The sequence below is a fragment of the Callorhinus ursinus genome, unplaced genomic scaffold (genome assembly GCF_003265705.2).
Source record: "Callorhinus ursinus isolate GAN/ISIS: 27379988/994484 unplaced genomic scaffold, GSC_fseal_2.0 scaffold6, whole genome shotgun sequence".
Taxonomy (NCBI): Eukaryota; Metazoa; Chordata; class Mammalia; order Carnivora; family Otariidae; genus Callorhinus; species Callorhinus ursinus.
The window spans coordinates 32,740,908-32,760,098 of NW_027397068.1; the positions used below are offsets into that span (position 1 = coordinate 32,740,908).

A 19,191-nucleotide genomic window follows, 5' to 3' on the forward strand; every position below is an offset into this window, starting at 1 on the left:
CTTCTTCTTCTTCTTCTTCTTCTTCTTCTTCTTCTTCTTCTCCTCCTCCTCCTTCTTCTCCTTCTTCTTCTTCTTCTTCTCCTCCTCCTCCTTCTTCTCCTTCTTCTTCTTCTTCTTCTCCTCCTCCTCCTCCTCCTTCTTCTTCTTCTTCTTCTTCTTCTTCTTCTTCTTCTTCTTCTTCTTCTTCTTCTTCTTCTTCTTCTTCTTCTTCTTCTCCTCCTCCTCCTCCTCCTCCTCCTCCTCCTTCTTCTTCTTCTTCTTCTTCTTCTTCTTCTTCTTCTTCTTCTTCTTCTTCTTCTTCTCCTCTTTCTCCCTCCTCCTCCTCCTTCTTTTTGCCCTATCTTCTTTAACCACCTATATAAAATACTATTCTTTTCTTCTTATCTAATTAATTTTTCTCCATTGACATATGATATGTCAGCATCTGACATATCATAGATCTACCTATTCATTTGTTTATTATCTCTTATAGTTAGAACTTTAGCTCCAGAACAGTGAGGATTTTGCTTTGTTCATTATTGTATCTCCAGTGCCTTATATCTTAGCTGCTCGATAGATATTTGTTGAAAGAACTCAGGAAAAATGAATATTTCAAATCTTTGTAAATAACTCCCAAATTTCAAATTTCAAACATTTATACCTACATTAGCCAAGTACACCAGAAGTTTCCTCAGAAGTATAGAGAACAGCTCATTCCTTTTAATGTTCTTCCCCTCCATTGATGATCTGATAAATTATTTCACAGAGAAACAATATTTATGATGGTGTTTCAGGTTACATTCATATATATATGAATGTTAATTGTACTGCTAAAGTTGCATTTATATATTGGATCTTTGTGGGTTAGTTAGAAAATATAACATGCTTGAACTTTCCAGCCTGAACTCATCTTGTTAACTGGACTTGAAGTACCCTTTCCATGGCATGGAATCCTATCCATTCTTCAAGGAAACATGTAAGTACCACATTCTCTGTGAAATCCTCTCCAACCCTCCATCAAACAGTACATTTTCTGTGTTGTGAAGCCCAAGATACTTTTTCAAATACATGTTGACTGTGGGACTTAACCTTATTTTGCCCTGCAATAGAGGTATAGGGCATGGGCCTATTCTTTTCTACCTCTATCTTTTGCAGTTAGTCTATAAACATCTCAAGAAGGTTCTCTCTTATACATCTTTATTCCCTGCATTTACTAGCATAATTCTTTGAACATAATAGGCTCTCAGTTACATTTGTTGTATAGAACTTAAGTATAACACTATTTCTCAAGAAAAAAAAAAGCTTCATCAGTTTTTTAAACCCCTTGGAAGCAAATGTTTAAAGCAGAAATAATTTCTAAGTTAGAATCTGCACCATATAAGCTGGCTGTGTTTGGTATATAAGTTGATCCTGTCAATTTTTAAAGTTCCCACTGGAGATAAGTACTCTCTTCATCTCTACTCTCAGCATCTCTTTTGAGGGCTTAGCACCTCCAGCCATAGAGCCCCTTTAACCAGTTTATTTGTTTTCTTTCTCTCAGAAGATGTGTTTAGTGAGACTCCACTGTACACCGCACAGCCTCACACAGTGTCTGGGGCTGAACTAAGACGTGTGCTTCAACATGGAAGAGTGTTTGCAAATTGCTTTCTTTCCTTCCCCATCCCCACCCTACCCAGTACAATAAAGTAGAATTTTTTAATCCTAAGGGAAAAAAAAATAGCTCTAGAGAAGAACCTACTTCTTTATTTTTATTTGGAAGAAGTGGGGGGGAAAAGTAACTGTCATCCCATCAAGGTCTTCATTTGTTAAAATTGTTCTGCAGATAGAAAATTTAAGGATTTTGTAAAGTACCTTCCCAGAATTGCTTTTGCTTAAGAGAAAGTAAAAATGATTCCCAGCCACCTCTCATTGTCTTACCCATCATTCAGGCTTTCTAATTTCATCTCATCACCACCTTGAAATGAAACAAGCCTATATGAATGACATGTCACTGGTCTAACAGGAAAAAAACCTTTATAGACAGGATTTTAAAATTTGTTCTCTCATTGGATAAATGCTGGAAGAGTACACTGAGGTCTTTCAGCTTAGCTGGAATCAATTTATGGGGCAAGTAATGAATCTAATTGTTATGCTGGCTTCCATGTCAGCAAAATAACAGATGTACAGTATAATAGAGAGGAAAAAAGTTGCTTTGGGATTGTTAGAGCAGGTGTTACATTAAAAAAAAAAAATCACATGGAACTTTCTCAAGTGCATTTGGAAACAGTTGGAAATTAGCCAGAAGGAACGTTCTCCTTCAATCCCTTGGACATCCAGTTGTGGGCTGGGATTAAGCCCCTGAACAGCTGAGTCAGGAGGACACTGACACCTTGTCACTTCTTCAAGCTCTTTATTCCTCCCTCACCCTCCAACAAAAGGACAAGAGATCACCCTCCCCTAACTAGACACATACACACACACACACACACACACACACACACACACACACACGGAAGTCCAGCTGCCAGATATGGCTTTCAGAGAACAGTAGACAGCGTTGAGTCCAGGCAAGTTACCATGGTTCTTTGGCTATTATTACGTCCAGCACATCAGGGAATGGAAATAAATGTGCACATGTTCCAAAAGGCCCTTTGGAAAAGATCAGTGGGGCTGCGTGGGGACACAATGGCAGGCTTTGTCGCAGAGAAAGGATTTGGTCTGGCAAGCAGCAGCGGTCCTGCGGGACACAGGGTTTGTCTGCAAGTGCAGTGTGGGAAAACCATGTTCAGGTTTACAGAACATCCTCATTAGGAAAAGTAGGGCATTTAGAATAATTAAAAGTCATCCTGAAGACATCAGGTAAGAGCCTGCTGTTTTTAATTAATTGCTTCCGTGATCCCAGAACTTTAAAAGGGGTGCCACTCATAGAGGTTTAGAATTATTCCAGAAACACAAATCATTCTGATGGGGGCAGACCAGAGACTATGTGAAAGTGTGATAAAAGCAAAAGAAGAAAAAGAGAAGGAAAAGTATGGGAGAGTGAGAAAGAACTGAAAATTGTGAACAGTCACCCATCTATAATTTGCTGAAATAATCCTGTTCTCTTTCCATGCTCTGTGCCTCAACAACTTCGCATCCAAAGTAAAACTCCCCACTGACCTGCATCCTGCCTTGATATATAAATTATTTGGGGGAAAAAATTCTCGGAGTCAAGGTTAATAGAAAACAGCTGGAAAATAAACCAGAGAGCCATATGTCATAGATTTCTCTAAGTAGATAGTTTTTTTTTTAACTCTATTTTGAAGAGTCAGCACGTCCAGAACAAACAGGGTGAACCAAGGACTTTACATGGTCTCCACGCTCGTGAAAAATAAATATGGTGAAGATCCTATAATTGTTTTAGTAAGCAAAGAGGAGAGGATGACACAATCAATCTGATCTAAAATATTTTTTTCTTTTTCCCAATTGTAAAATCCCCAACCTAAATTATCTAAATGATTCTTACCACTCTGCTTCCCTTGTGCATAGTTTGCAACTCCATAGATAGGGAAATGGCTAAATTTTATTTTATTTTTTTAAGATTTTATTTATTTATTTTGAGAGACAGCGTGACAGAGAGCGAGGGTGGGGGGGCAGAGGGAGAAGCAGACTCCCTGCTGAGGTGGGAGCCCAATGGGGGACTCCATCCCAGGACCCCATGATCATGACCTGAGCTGAAGGCAGATGCTTAACGGACTGAGTCACCCAGGTGCCTCAGAAATAGCTACAATTTAAATAATACTTTTATTTAGACTTCATAAACTGTAAAGTACATTGTATAAAGTAATATCTGCACATGAAAGAGAATTTGATTGTACTATAGGTTAGAAAGGAAAACTATCATTGATTCTCTGCCTAAATCAAAATGGGCTTTTTTTAAGTTTTATATTTTCTCCCGCTGTTTTGTGTTGTAAAAAATTCTATTCTACTTTTCTCAAGAGAGCAAATATCTCCCCATGGCATTGTACTGGACATTCCATGCAAGATGCCTGAAAATTATATCTCTTTTTGGAAGCCACAGAGTTTTCGCCAAGCTCATACCTCTTTGTGTGTGGGGGGGGGAGGGTGTGTGCATGTGTGTGCATGTGCACGCGTGGGAGGCGGCCTGGGGGGTGCGTGCACGTGTGTGTGTGTGTGTGTGCGCGTGTGTGTGTAGCCAGGCTCTGTGATGTGTGGCCCTGCCACCCTAGGCTGATTCACGACCAGGGTTGACATTGTACTCTACGCAGACACTCCATTCTATTTGGACTTGTTGAATCTGTCAGATTTTGTCACAGGTTACAGTGAGTAAGATTTGGGGGTTGATGAAGTGATGAGGAAACCCAGAGAAAACAACAGAGAAGGCAATAAAGCAGGAATCGTGAGGCAATTGAGATCATGAGAGTGGAGTAGAGAGAAAGTGTGGCTCACTGACTGACACTGAGCTGAGTTACTCAAACATGAAACCACTGTCAGAGCCAATAGTTACTTCCAGCAAATGATCAAATAACTGAGTCGGTAGAGAAACTTTAAATCCTCTGTAAGAATAGTTAACATGTAAATCACCTTACTATACATATGGTTGTTCTCTGTTCTCTACATCTAACCTTATCAACCCTAAGGTGTGGGTTCTATTATCATCCCCATCTCAAAAATGGGAAAACTGGGGAACAAGGCTGTTTAGTGACTTGTCAAAGATTCAAACCCAGGTGGGCTGGTTCCATGGCTGTGATGCTGTTTTTTTATAGAAGAAATATATATTTGGGGGCGCCTGGGTGGCTCAGATGGTTAAGCGTCTGCCTTCGGCTCAGGTCATGATCCCAGAATCCTGGGATCGAGTCCCGCATCGGGCTCCCTGCTCCTTGGGAGCCTGCTTCTCCCTCTGCCTCTCTCTCTCTCTCTCTCTGTCTCTCATGAATAAATAAAGAAAATCTTAAATATATATATATATATATTTGGTCTTCATGCTGGTTCTGGTGCAGGGCTCTGAAAGGCCTTGGAATTTCCTAAGTGATAAGAGTGATAAATGTGCCTTGATATTCATAACAAAACCCTTTCGACCACACCTGGGTTTATGTTAATGAAGTGACTCTATATGTATGCATACATATGTATGTACATAAATGGATGTGTATGCATGTGTATATGCATATATTGATGATATATAAATACATAGAGAATCAATCCAGTGTCTACACCAGTGTTCACATGGTCCATAATCATTCCAGAGAGATATAAAGTTGATAAGTGAGTGCCAGGGATGACGATGGGGAAGAATGAAGAGTGACTACTCATAAGTATGGGATTTCTTTGTGGGTGATGAAAATGTTTTATTTATTTATTTATTTATTCGACAGAGAGAGACACAGCGAGAGAGGGAACACAAGCAGGGGGAGTGGGAGAGGGAGAAGCAGGCTTCCCGCCGAGCAGGAGCCTGATGCGGGGCTCGATCCCAGGACCCCGGGATCATGACCTGAGCCGAAGGCAGACGCTTAATGACTGAGCCACCCAGGTGCCCCGAAAATGTTTTAAATTAATAGTGATAATGATTGTGCAATTCTGTAAATAGACTAAAATCCACTGAATTGTATACTTTAAAAGATGTGTTCACGTATATAAATTATATCTCAATAAATTATTATTTTAAAAAGTCATACTGTGCAACTATATGTCCTATAAACAACATTCCCTACCTCTTGTGAATTGCAAGTCATATTGGAGAAAGGAGAACATCTTGAGACGTCATCTACCTGCCTTCAGGCAATCAACTGCTCAATCTCTAGCAGAATTCTACAATCCTATCAACTTTTAGAATAATGTCAAACAAGATATATCTTTTATCCTAGTCACTCTTTAGTGAAATGGTCACCTCATAATTTGGCTAAAAGGAAGAAAATAATTCTGCTCAAGTTAACCCCCTAAAAATATTCTCTCTAGATTTACAGCATATATATATATATATATATATATATATATATATATATATATGTAATAGTCTCCCCCCCATGTAGGGCTACAAGCTACGAGCTCTAAAGTTGACTTAAACAATTTATCTCTAAAGAAGAGAGGGCAAATATTAACTAATGGTTCATTTCATAACCCCCCAACTATTCTTCATCAGATGGAAGGACAGAGCCAGGATTGTAGGAGAAATTTAAAAGCATAATGTCCAGGGAACTGGTCAAATGGTTTCTCAGTGTAACCTTGTTCCAGCCACCAGAATCACATCACAGGCCTTTAGTCATGTCACCCGTTATGGGTAGTATGTCACCCACTAGCTTGTTACAGGATTCAGCTATCACTTGCACAGAATTTTCTATCATATGTTTATGTTAAAACAACAAAAGAATATCAAAGGAGGGGCACCTGGGTGGCTCAGTCAGTTAAGCATCCAACTCTTGGTTTCAGCTCAGGTCATGATCTCAGGGTTGTGGGATGGAGCCCCAAGTTGGGCTCCACACTCAGTAGGGAGTCTGCTTGGAATTCTGTCTCTCTCTCTCCTCCTGCCCACCCTCCCTCTCTCTCTGGAATAAATAAATAAACCTTAAAAAAAAAAAAAAAAAGAATATCAAGGACATTTTTTTTCAAAAGAAAAATCACCTAAAATTTCACCACCAAACTATTCTCATTTTTTTGTTCTATTGTGGTTTTTCTCAAAGCGCATATTTTGCATGGTTGTAATCACAATGAACATGTCCTTTCATATTCCTTTTTTCTCTTCTGTTTAGCAAAATATCATGACTATTTTGCCATGATTCTATAATTACCTCAATTTTTTATTGTATCAAAGCACCATGCATTACTAAACCAGTTCCCTAATATTGACTACTTAGGTTATTTGCTAACAATTGATTGCTGTTGCACTATGAATAATACAACAAGGAACATCCTAGTTCATGGATTTTCCTTTCTATTGAATTATTTGTTTTAGAAGGAATTTCCAGGATTGGAATGACTGGGTCAAAGGGAAAGAACATTTTTATAGTGAACCCCATATATTACCATTCTTATCCTAAACAGTTATACTTACTCAACATGCCTCTAACAGCTTATGAGAATCATGTAGTTTTACACCACCTTTTCTCAGATGACGTTCACATTCTGAATTCTATTTTTGTGATCAAATATGACCAAAGTAATATGATTTACCATAACAGACCCTCGCTATGATATTTTGTCTTACAGCAAGATTAAAGAATTCTCCCCAGTCAAAAGCAAGTGTCCTGGGAAGTTCACCATAAACAAGATCTTAGATTAGTGATTGACCAGTCAAGAACCAGGCATTTTGTAGGACTGTTTTTGGGAACTTTTATAGAAATAAAGACTAGTGGGGGCATCTGGCTGGCTCAATCAGAAGAACATGCGATTCTTGATCTCAGGGTTGTGAGTTTGAGTCCCATATTGGATTAGAAATTACTAAAAAATAAATTAATTAATTTAAAAAAAGAAATAAAGACTTCTGCTAAGAAGTTCAAAGAAATGAGAAGGCAAGACTCAGAACCCCGGACGACACAGCATTTATTTAGTTATGCAATCATTGAACACACATTTAATGAGAACTTAAAATTTCCTTGGACTATTAAAAGCAAATGAGTACCCCCAGTGAGGCATTTAAAAGCTGGTAGGAACCCAGTGGAGGATGCAAAGAACTACAAGGGACACAGGGAAGATATGACTGAGGTTGCTGTTGTCTACTCCACTGTCACATTCGTACCAGATTGAACCAGCTCACCTCTCCAATTACAACAGAATTCCCAAATTTTAGCTGGGCATAAGGTCGGTCAGAATAGACCAGTCATTTCCCAGCCTTCCCTGTAGATGAAATGTGACCGTGTGACTATTTCATGGCCAGTGATATATAAGAGAAATGTTGAGTGGCACCGTCAACAAAATTTATTTTAAAACAGCTAATGCACATATTTCACCCCTCTTTTTCTCCAACTTCCATTTTGCTACCTGGAATCAGTTGTGAAGGCTGGTGCTCTGGCTGACATCTTGGACTTTGAGCAAGGGACACACAGTCAGAGCAGTAAGCTAGAAGAAACTGTGCCTACAATATTTTTTGTAACATATTCATTGTAACAGAATGAATGGACTACCTCCAGTATTCTTTTACCCAAAGGACAACAACTACAACAAAGACTTCTGTGTAAGTCTTTGCTGATTGGGGTTCTTTAGTCACAAACACTCAGCCTCCACTGATAGAGAGGCTTCTATAAACTGGGTCTTGAAGTCTGATAAAGAATGTGGACAAGGGATTATAGGTATATATAGTCATAAATGGAACAAGGAAGATCCAAAGGGGCAAAACACCTGCTTGGCAAGAAATGGCATGAGATTTATTAAGACCAAGAAAGATTTGCCCTTTTTTATAGAATATGTATTTTAACACCAGATCCTCAGGGATCTTGGTATTCTATATCAGTAGATATATTAATTACCTGTTGCTAAATAATAAATTACCCCAAATTTAGAAGCTTAAGCTATAATAAATATTTGTTATCTTATTCCATTTGTGAGGGTCAGAAATCTGGCTGATTTGGGCTCAGGATCTCTCAAAGGTTGCAGTTAAAATGTTGATGAGCCTGCAGTCATCTGAAGGCTTTGTGGCCTCAAAGTTCACTTCCAAAATGGCTCATTCACATGCCTGGTTGTTGGCAGATAGCCTCATTTACTCACCATGCAGACTCTCCGTAAGACTGCTTGAGTGTCCATACAGTATGCAGCCGCTTCCCGCAGAGGAAGTGATCCAAGGGAATAAGGTGAAGCCATAATATCTTTTGTGACTTAGCCTCAGAAACCATCACTTTTTCAATATTCTATTGTTTACACTATATGTTATTGTTTCCATAGTTCTATTCCGTAAGAGAAGGAAATACAAGTGTAAGAATACTGAGAGATGAGAATTACTGGGGGCCATCTTATCTCAGTATACTTGAAAAACCAGACCAGCCAAAAAAGTCCAATAATTGGTTAAGGATGAGTGTCTTTCTTCTGAGCATGAAAGTATCTTTATGTAGAATTAAAGGTATAGAATCAAGTGAACCAGAATAAACTTTGTAAATCGTTAGCACTACTGTTCTGCTTACCTGAAATTGACTTTCCTTCTCACCTGTGCCTCTCAGCCCCTGTAGGCCCCATTCAGGATGAAGTTCCCTGAAGGACCATTTAGTAACTAAAACAAAAAATGCCTGTTATCCTACTCATGTATTTTGTAAAAAGCATCTCTCTGAATGTGTTAGGTGTACAAATCTTTTTTAACCAACCAGATTGCATTACCTTTCAAGGTAGATAGAATTCAGTTCAGTTCTTATCAACATCTGTTATGCACCAACCATATGCAGGGGATCACAGTCCCCTCAACAAGTTCAGAGTCCAAAGTGGGAGTCATACAGATGTAAATAATATTCAGCAGAATGTGCCAAGTACAAGAATGCAAAACTGCACTGGATCCCAAGTGGTCTTTGTCATTCTTTCAAGCCTGCACACAGGACTGGGCACATAGGTTTCAAAAATCACTAGTCAAAGGTTTTAATCAATCAGTTGTCAATTGATTAAAACTTAAGGATTTTCACGGTTGCTTGGCTGGTTGGTTCCTCAAACAAAAGCTTAAAGGTGTTAAATTAATCAAACAAGGAGGCATTTAGGCTGAGGTGGTTCTTATGCCTTAACAGCCTACATAAGCAAACCGGAACTGTAGCCTGTAACTACTTCAGGGTTAAGAAATCAAAACCTAAGGAAAACCAGTCACAAACAGCAAAGTAGGCTTTCCCAGCTAAGGCGACAACTTAACGAAATAATTTCCTTGCTTTGCTTCCCTATCTTCCCTATAAAACTCATACTCCTAGCTCCTATTAGCAGAGTACTCCTAACCACTTCTGGTTTAAAGTTGCCCAATTTAAATCAACGTGTGCTCAAATAAACTCTAAAAATTTTTAATATGCCTCAGTTTATCTTTTAACAAAGTAAAAGCCTGCTAGAGTTCTGTGAGATACTAATGGATGTTCTACAGAACAAAACAAAACAAACCTCAGCATTAGCAATATTTCCTCTCAAATTACTATAGAACATGTAGGAGAGGAATCTCCAACACAGGTGTAGCTATTTTTATTTTCTTGTGTGTTAATTTTCCTTTAAAAGCAGTGTGGCAAAAATGTCAAGTCGTCGCTGGCGGGATGATAGAACACAGACCATGTGAAGCGAGGTCCACCATTGCTCCACACGCAAGAGCAGCTGGTGTCGCACTCTGCCTTCTATTACTATCACTAGTCTCTGGTCATATCTCATTTTATAATTTCAGCATGTATTTGTAATGTTTTTCAACATCATTTGGATATTTGTATACAAATCAAAAGTTGATAGTTTCTAATTGCAATGAACTTTTTCTTCAGACCCTTTTATGATTTCTGTCAATCCAGTTCTATTCCTCATGAGCTCCAGTTGCTGTCCTATCACCATAGTCTGTGTTTAAAAGTATTGTATTGCCAAATGAATTTGGGAAATTTAGACCCAAACATGAAGGAACATTTGTGCTTAGAGAATCCGGCAAGTTTGGGTTCTAAGCCAAACTCCATCACTCACCAGCTGGTAAAACGAGATGATCTAATTAACTATAACCAACTATCCTTGCCCTTCATCACATCCTAGGTACTCACAGGAACAGAGACAGAATGCAGAGCCCTGCTGTTAGGTGATTGCCATCCAGAGGCAGCACTACTTTCCTCTGACAACAGACTGAAACGACTGTTTTCCAGAATCATAGAACTCCAGAACAGAAAGGATGATGGAGATCTTAAAGGAGGGGACTTGAAGTTCCCCATTTAGTAGCTGAATATCAGATAATGTATTGTGTTGCACATTCAAGAAGCAGTGATAAAGTTATGATTTTAGGATAGATTATATCACTGTTCCCAATATTCACTTCCTTTTCCTATGAAAGGATTAATGAATTCCACCCACCGCCGTATAACATGCCTTGTACAAAAGAGGTGCATATCTCTACCCTGTTGACATTGGTCTTGGCTGTGTGCTTTGTTTGGCCATTGGCATGTGAGGGGCATTGCCCGTACCGTGGGCAAACAGAAGTTTTAACAGTCATCATGGGGTTTTGCCAACTCCCTCTTCTTTTCCCTCTGCCCCAGTGTCCTGGAGGAAACAGCTCCTGAAGGGGACAGCTCTTTCGCATGGAATAAAAACGACACTTGAAGTAGACATGCATCTAATCCATCTTCTCACATGTTAAGAACATAAAAACCAAACTTCGTTTATTCTCTGTTGTTGTAAGCCACAGAGATTTTATAGTTATTCATTACTAGAACAAAGCTGGATAATTTAAAACACAAAACCAAAAAGGATAAATGATTTGCTCAGGTTTGTACAATGAGGTAGTTCTTTTGACCTCCAGTCCAAAACCACAGCAGTATTCTCTCAGTCCGGTAGTCTCTCAATATTTCTTAAATGACAATTGGAAATATCGACACAGCATATTTTACTGAGATATTTAGAACATCCCCAAAAGCAATTTACTGCATGGCTACAGCTTTGTCCAATTAATTTTTCCTTATATGCTGAGGGCAACTGACAGGCTACTAATAGCCCATGAAACTTTCACTCATTGTGGTCGTTACTGACCGTACTGACCAGGAGCCATCCCTCCTGATGTGAAGTGGGTGGCGTGGAGTCAGAGATTGAATAGGGTTTGCCCTTTTTCATCTGTTCTTGTTGGCCTGGTCATCCTCAAGTGTGTGTTATCTGGGCTGAGATAGAGGATTCTAGCAACAGTTCCATTGTAGAGTCTTATCTTAGGAACATATGGGCTCTTTCACACTTGGTTTCCACACTTGATTTTATTTGCCCTTAAAAGTGATGGCGAATTCTGTCAACACTTTACACCTGTTTTGTGTCCTCTGTCCAGGAGTTTCAAGAAGCTCGTTCTACTCTGGGGCTACTTCATGTCACTGTTTCACCTAGTCCTGTAGGCCCTTCCAGCCAGAAGTACCATCAAAATTTATGTCTTCAATAAATTTGAAGTTAAACTGTAATAAATTTGAAGTTAAACTAATAAATTTGAAGTTAAAACTACAACCTTCCATCTGTGGATTATGCTCTCCTTTGGACCTTCATATCCCATTTAAACTATATAACATAGATTTTCTATATCCAACTCAGTATCTGTCCTGTATTCACTTTTAGGTGATTCTTGGTCTTGCCATCAGATTAGACTATTAAAATTTGAATGTGGAATTCAAGCCAAGTAATTTATTATCTAAGGCTATGGACCTTTAAAGGCATTCAGTATATGCTGAATTATACTAATGATGATTAATGGGGCTTGCCTCACAAGCAGTTACTCCTCTTTGTTAATTCAAGGTTGGAATCTTGAGTTTGGGAAAGTTGGAAGATACACAGATAATATAAAGTGAAAGGTATTTTTGGTTGAGTAATCATTGTAGACCATGAATCTGAGCCATTCATTCCATAGATAGATTCAGTTTTTATTTCAAACTATAAAAGATTTTTAGTTTTCCTGATTATGTTGAAAGATAATTCATTGATCTATATCTGATGCTGTACACCAAGATAAACTTCAAAGCAATCAGAGATTTAAATATAAAAAAATTAAAACATAGAATATTTAGAAGAAAAAGAGAATCCTTTTTAACCTTGGAGTACTGAAGGCTTTTCGAAAGGTGCATCAAAATTTAAAGGCCATGAAAGAAAAAGTTGGTAAGACCAAAAGCATTTAAAAGAACTTTTGAAGCATATACTTACACACACCACACACACACACACACACACACACACACACACACACACACAAGCAGGACATAACAAACTGGAAAAAATAATTTTTTCAACTTAAACTGCAAAATGCTAATTTTCCTAATATATAAGGAGCTACTAAAAATCAATAATAAAAAGAATGACACCAAAAGTGGGAAAAATGGGGAAAAATAAATGAGTCATACATATAAAGAGACACTGACCTCACTCATGGTAAGAGTAACAAAAATTAAAATTATACTTGGATATTATTTTTCATCTTAGAAGACTGGCAAAAGTTCAAAGGTTTAAAAATATGCCTATGGGAAACAGCCAATCTCTGCTGTTAGGAATGTAAATTTGGACAGTCCCTTTGAAAACAATTTGTCAATACTAACAAATTAATTAGTATACACAGAAATTGTCCCAATAATTCTACTTTTGAGTCTTTATTTGACCAATATACTTGCTGATTTGCAAAATGACATTTCTACAAATATGGTCATTGTATCATTATTTACAATAGCAAAATACTATTGGAAACAACCTAAATGTATTCCAATATAAGAATGGTTACATTAATTATGGTATATCCTTACAACCAAATACTCTGTAGCTATAAAAGAGAATGAGAAAACTCTTAATGTACAATATAAAGGAATGTTGTTTAGTGAAAAAAAGATAGCAATGGGGGTGTAGGCAGGTAAGGAATAAGGATAGGAGAGTTATCTCTGAATAGTTTTTATACCTTTCTGTCTATGGCCATATCACCCTGAACCTGTCCAATTTCATCTGATCTCAGAAGTTTTTAGACCTTTCAGTTTTAGAACCATGAAATAATATTACCTACTCAAAAAATTTTAGTACAAAAAGAAGAGACCACTTAAAGGGTCTGGGGTTGAACAGAGTAGGAAATCAAGTTAGTTAAGTTAGTTTTCAAAGTCTACTTGAGATTAGTATAAGTAGAGCTTTAGACATTTTTACTCTTTTTTTTCCTTTTTAAAACTCACTCTGGAGAAATGGTGTGGGCTAAATCGATATTCTATCTCACAGTGTTGCTAAGCAAAATCCCAATGAAGCATGTTCTAACATATTTGAAATATACAGGCCCTGAGCACCATTTCCTGGCACCTTCTTAAGAGTAAGTACGTGAGAAGAATTTGGGGATATAGCAATTTATATTTTGGTATTCTGATACATTTCCTGTGGTGTCTGAAGAAATAATGGCATATTGCATTCCTTTGTTTTCGCAAAAGCCATACTGGTTAATCTATTTCCAACCATACGGTTTCACACTTGATGGCCAAATAGAAGGAAGGTAGTGTTGTGTTTCTTTGAAAATTATTGCAGATCCATGACACAAAATATTTTAAACTCTAGGAGTATGTTTTTTTTCTAATCAGATCACTCCCCAGGTACCTTCTAGGAGGAACTATTAAGTGATAAGGGGGGGCGGGAAGAGGACCTGGTAATAAATATTCATTGAATAAATGAATAAATAAAATAAATAGATAAGCTATGTCTTCATTCTCTACAGTGTGCAAGGCAGAATTATAGGAACAAAGAGAAATAGGGTAATAGAATGATTCCTTCTTAAAAGAGCTTAAATTTAATACAGTAAATAAGACATTATATACAGTTCATCAAAATACCAATTGAAATGTAGTAAGTCATTAAAAAGCAGATTTATGGAGGTGCCTGGGTGGCTCAGTCATTAAGCGTCTGCCTTCGGCTCAGGTCATGATCCCAGGGTCCTGGGATTGAGCCCCACATCGGGCTCCCTGCTCCGCGGGAAGCCTGCTTCTCCCTCTCCCCCTCCCCCTGCTTGTGTTCCTTCTCTCACTGTGTCTCTCTCTGTCGAATAAATAAATAAAATCTTTTAAAAAAATAATAAATAAATAAAATAAAAAATAAAAAGCAGATTTATGGAGCACAGAGAAATCACCTCTACCTGGACAGTTGCAATGTCAAAAAAAAAAAAAGCAAAAAAAACAACAAGAAATGAAAACAAAAGTTTTGAGCATTTCACCACTGTGTAAAGAAGACAGACCTTCTGAGGACTAAGGAGGATAAGTCAGTTTCCCACCGCCCCGACAAAATAGCCCCCAAGATCTGCCAGCTTCCATTGTATGTGGGGATTCTTTTCTCCTAGAGAAGCCTTCTGATTACTGACATAGGATGTCTTGAGACTCAAGACTTCTTTGTAGCAGTCCAATGTCAACAACGGTCTCTCTATTTCACACTACAAATTACTCTCTATGAACAAGTCTCTCATAGGTAGATTAGCATAAGAGAGCCACCTCCAAGCCCAATCAACCCTGTGTAAACAGAAACCATCACATTTCAGAGCCTGCTGAGATGAGCATCAGGCACAAGGCCTGCTGGGACCTCAGGGAAATGGGGGCACCAGGAACAGCTCAGGGAGAAACAAACAGGCTGCCTCTCTCAACCACCTCCTCAACAACGTCTCTTCATCCAATAGCAAATTTTAATGCTTTGGAAACCAAACCTTGGTGAGCCAACAAATATGAAAAAAGGAAAGTATTTTCTGAAGCCAATGAATGCTTTTACAACAATGTGAGCAAGGCTGTTATAACAAGTCCCAGGGCAGACACTAAAATATTTGCCAGAAGACTATCCAACTTAAAAACACGATTAGGCAAAACTTCATTTTTATAGCTAATCATTAAATATGGATAACTAGCTTCAGGTTGTTTGAGGGTTTTGGGGGGGGTTGTTCTGTTTTGTTTTGTTTTCATCAGCACATGTAAGTGTAGCTTAAACAGAAATTTCACAAATGTAAGTGTAGCTTGAACAGAAATTTCGCAAATTTCTATGACCACGAAACACTTCTAAAACTGTAATACAGTGAATTGGGAATTAGCAAAGAAATTAATTCTTAGATTAAAGCAGAATGCAACCAAAAAAGTCTGAATTCATTTTTAAAGTAAACTGCATAGCGTTGTGTCTAGTGTAACCTCATTTCCAACCAGAGCATCATTCATATGGGTACTTTTGACATTTATCTCCCAGTACTAGCCTTCTTATCTTGGAACATGTCTGGAGAAACTGGGCGATAGCGAAATTCTTCTGCAGGGACCCGAGTCTTCTCCAGAGAGCTCGTTCTCCTTTCTTGTCTCCCTGCCATCCCTCCGCTCTCACTCCATTCACACTGCTCTCGCAGTGGCAGTTATGAATCCTTGAACTACCCTAAAAAAATTTTTAGCAATAGTTTTATTTAGTCTCTGACTATACACCCTGCTCAGAGTTACATTTTCATTAAAGAGCAAAGGTTACCAAAGTTCAACATGTGTTTGGCATTATTTTAAAAGGCATTACTCCCTGGAAAGCTACAGAAAAAATGTAACACTGCAAACCTAGAAGCTAGCAACCAAAAGCATACACTCCATGGATTTGCTGCTTTCTTGCAATAGAAATCTTCACTTTCTTACAGCAGGTGTATTTCCTCCTGATTTTGGCTAGATCAGCTTAAAATAGGAAAGGACCCACGACACTATCACCATAAGCAAATTTCAGTTATAAACTGAGCATTGTACTTATGCAAGACGTGGTCTCTGCCCTCCGAGGAGGCAGACAACATCAAAATGCCTTCATCCTAAAAGATTAGAGAAAATCCTAGAGTGGAGCTGGGAGGATTCTAAACCCTTAAGAATGTTTAGAGGAAGGAAGTTTTGATACCAAGGTCTAATATGAAACAGGGAATCCATTTTTATTCTGGCCCTAGTATAATTTTTTTTAATTTTTAATTGTGCCACCCTGGTATAGTCTCTTCCTTTAGCCAGAGACAAATCACTAACTGAATTAAACTCTCTATCCTCCCACTGGCTCTCCCAATCCCCGCTGTGTGTGTGTGCGTGTGTGTGTGTGTGTGCGTGTGTGTGCGTGTGTGTGTGTGTGTGCGCGTGTGTGTGTGTCCATCTTGCTCCCCTCCTCTTTAACTTTTCTCCCTGATTTAATAATACTTAGTTACCCCAAAGTGTTGCTGGAAGGATTCATAAGTACGCTAAGTGCTTTGAAGATGAAAAGCAATATATAAATGCTTAAGTATTACTATAAAAGTTCAAGTAAATGAGCTCATAACATGTGATTTAAATGGAATGCATGTGAATACACAATCCCCAGATAACCAAACAACTGAAGAAGCTTCAGCTAAGACTGGTAACCCACATGACACTAAGCCTTTAATATCATCGAATGTTTTCAGAGCTGAAAAGCTCTCAGAGATCTTTTAGTACAAGTCCTTTATTTTACAGATGGAGAAAGGGGGAAGTCACAAATGACCAGTCCAAGGCACAGGCATGGATCCTAACAGGCATGGGACGAGAAAACAAGTCTTTTTAAGTGCCCACCAATGCTTCGTATACCACTCCATGCTACCTACAAGACATCATATATATGGAAGAAAATAACATGTTTAAATACCCAAATTTCAATAGTATGTTGAAAACATCGATCTGGATATTGGTAAACACACTGATTTCAGATTGAATTCTTTTTCATCAGAGTAAGTGTCCTCCCGTAAGCATATCTTGGCTCTTATTTGTATATTTGAAGGGGAGAGTAGTTGCGAGGATTTAGACCTGTATCTATATCATGTTCTATTGATCCTCAAAAAATACTCAAGGGCTGCTCTGCAAAATCGGTAAGTGTGGGTGGGAGAAGAGATGAGAACATCTTCAATGGATCCCAACCACAGCAACTGCAGGAGGTGGCGAGGATGCGTAAACGACCAGGGACACCAGTCCCTACACAGACAGCTGTTCTTTAGCTAACTTCTTAAATGGGACGCTCTGGGCTACTTTGGAATTATGTCGCTTTAAAAGAGACACGTCAAAGTATCTATTAACAGGGTAATAATACCCAGCACCATTTGGAATGTCACATAACCAGTGAGTCCTGGCTCTGGATGCTGGTAAGGAATTCATCTTATTACCAACCCAGTAGATCTGTTTTGGTTTAATGAGGCTGCCTTAAATCCTCTTCAAGTAAATTGGGGCCCTCAAAGCTTTAGTGGGCATCAGAATCACATGGAGGGGCTTGTTAAAACAGATTTCTGGCTACATTCCCAGAGTTTGTGATTCAGTAGAGCTGGGGTGGGTCATCTGAAATATGCCTATTTGCGGTGGGCAAACCTAATGTGCATTTCTAACAAGTTTCCTGATGACGATGATGTGATTTAGGAGCACACTTTGAGAAACAGTAGATTAAAGAAAAACCACGCAAAAAGGAGTCAGCAAAGTTTTGTCTCCACTTTGATTAGCTGCCTGGGTAGAAATCTGCCCTGAGTGCAATGAGGAGTTGGGAATTAACCAGGTAAAATTAATCCCTGAAGGCTGGAGTTACAGATTAGCAAGGCCAAATCTGGCCCACAGGTGTCTTGTTTGACGCACATAGTATTATTTTTTTTATTGAATTTGTTGTCAACATTTAAAATTCATGATATCCTGTATAGAAATCCAAGTCCTCGTTTCTCTCAATAAACCAACTATCCAGCTCAGGGCCATTGATGCCCCTGTTAGGGTGCCGTGTCCGGAGATCTCAGTCCTCACCTGACCTGCTTCATTTGCTTACACTGACCACTGCTCTTGACTTTGTGTTCCCATGCAGATCATTAAGTCTAAAAATGTCAAGCTTCCAGGGGCGCCTGGGTGGCTCAGTCGTTAAGCATCTGCCTTCAGCTCAGGTCATGGTCCCAGGCTCCTGAGATGAACCCCACATTGGGCTCCCTGCTCGGCGGGAAGCCTGCTTCTCCCTCTCCTGCTCCCCCTGCTTGTGTTCCCTCTCTCTCTGTGTCTCTGTCAAATAAATAAAATCTTTTAAAAAATTAAATTAAATTAAAGAAAATAAAAATGTCAAGCTTCCAAATAATTTTTTCAGTTTAGTTATCGACTACACATGGCTTTATTAAATAAACCAGACATGTCACCACTCATTCCATTTCACTATATTCTGTTTGAAATCTATATACATAATAAGGAAGAACAAAATAAAATCTCACATCATTGGCTGGTATCCCTAGGATTGGCCAAGCAATCTTGCATTTTTACTTCCTTTTAGAATAGCTACATATTGTAATACTTAAGATTCAAAGCAATTCAGAAATAAGAAGCAGCTCAGATAATAGATTATTTACCAAAATTATATTTAAGAAATATATGAATAACGAAATTTTGATAAATAATTTTGAAATGAATACTTGAATTTGAAATGAATAATTTTAATAAATAATAGAATACATTTTCTTTCTTTTTAAGATAATTCATTTCTATGTGTATGTGCTGTTTGAATTTTGCTGCTTAAATCTGACTTCTCACCCAAATTTTCTTACCTTTATTTAACTTAAAAATGTGGTCTATTGTGTATACTTTTAGAGATTGTTCAACTCCATTTTGGAATGAAACAAAATAGTACTAAATTAAATATTCATATTAG

The 19,191-nt window shown here is 38.3% G+C and overlaps 1 long non-coding RNA gene across 1 annotated transcript in view; it reads right to left on the bottom strand.

The window, feature by feature from the left end:
• LOC141372903 (uncharacterized) overlaps positions 1 to 8,712 on the bottom strand; it is a 9,347-nt gene extending 635 nt beyond the window's left edge. Inside the window, exons 1-2 of the long non-coding RNA XR_012378422.1 lie at positions 8,656 to 8,712; positions 645 to 726 (exon numbers count right to left, since the gene is read on the bottom strand). This is a non-coding gene — a long non-coding RNA (uncharacterized lncRNA). The remainder of the gene's footprint in view (positions 1 to 644; positions 727 to 8,655) is intronic.
• Positions 8,713 to 19,191: the final 10,479 nt, after the last annotated feature.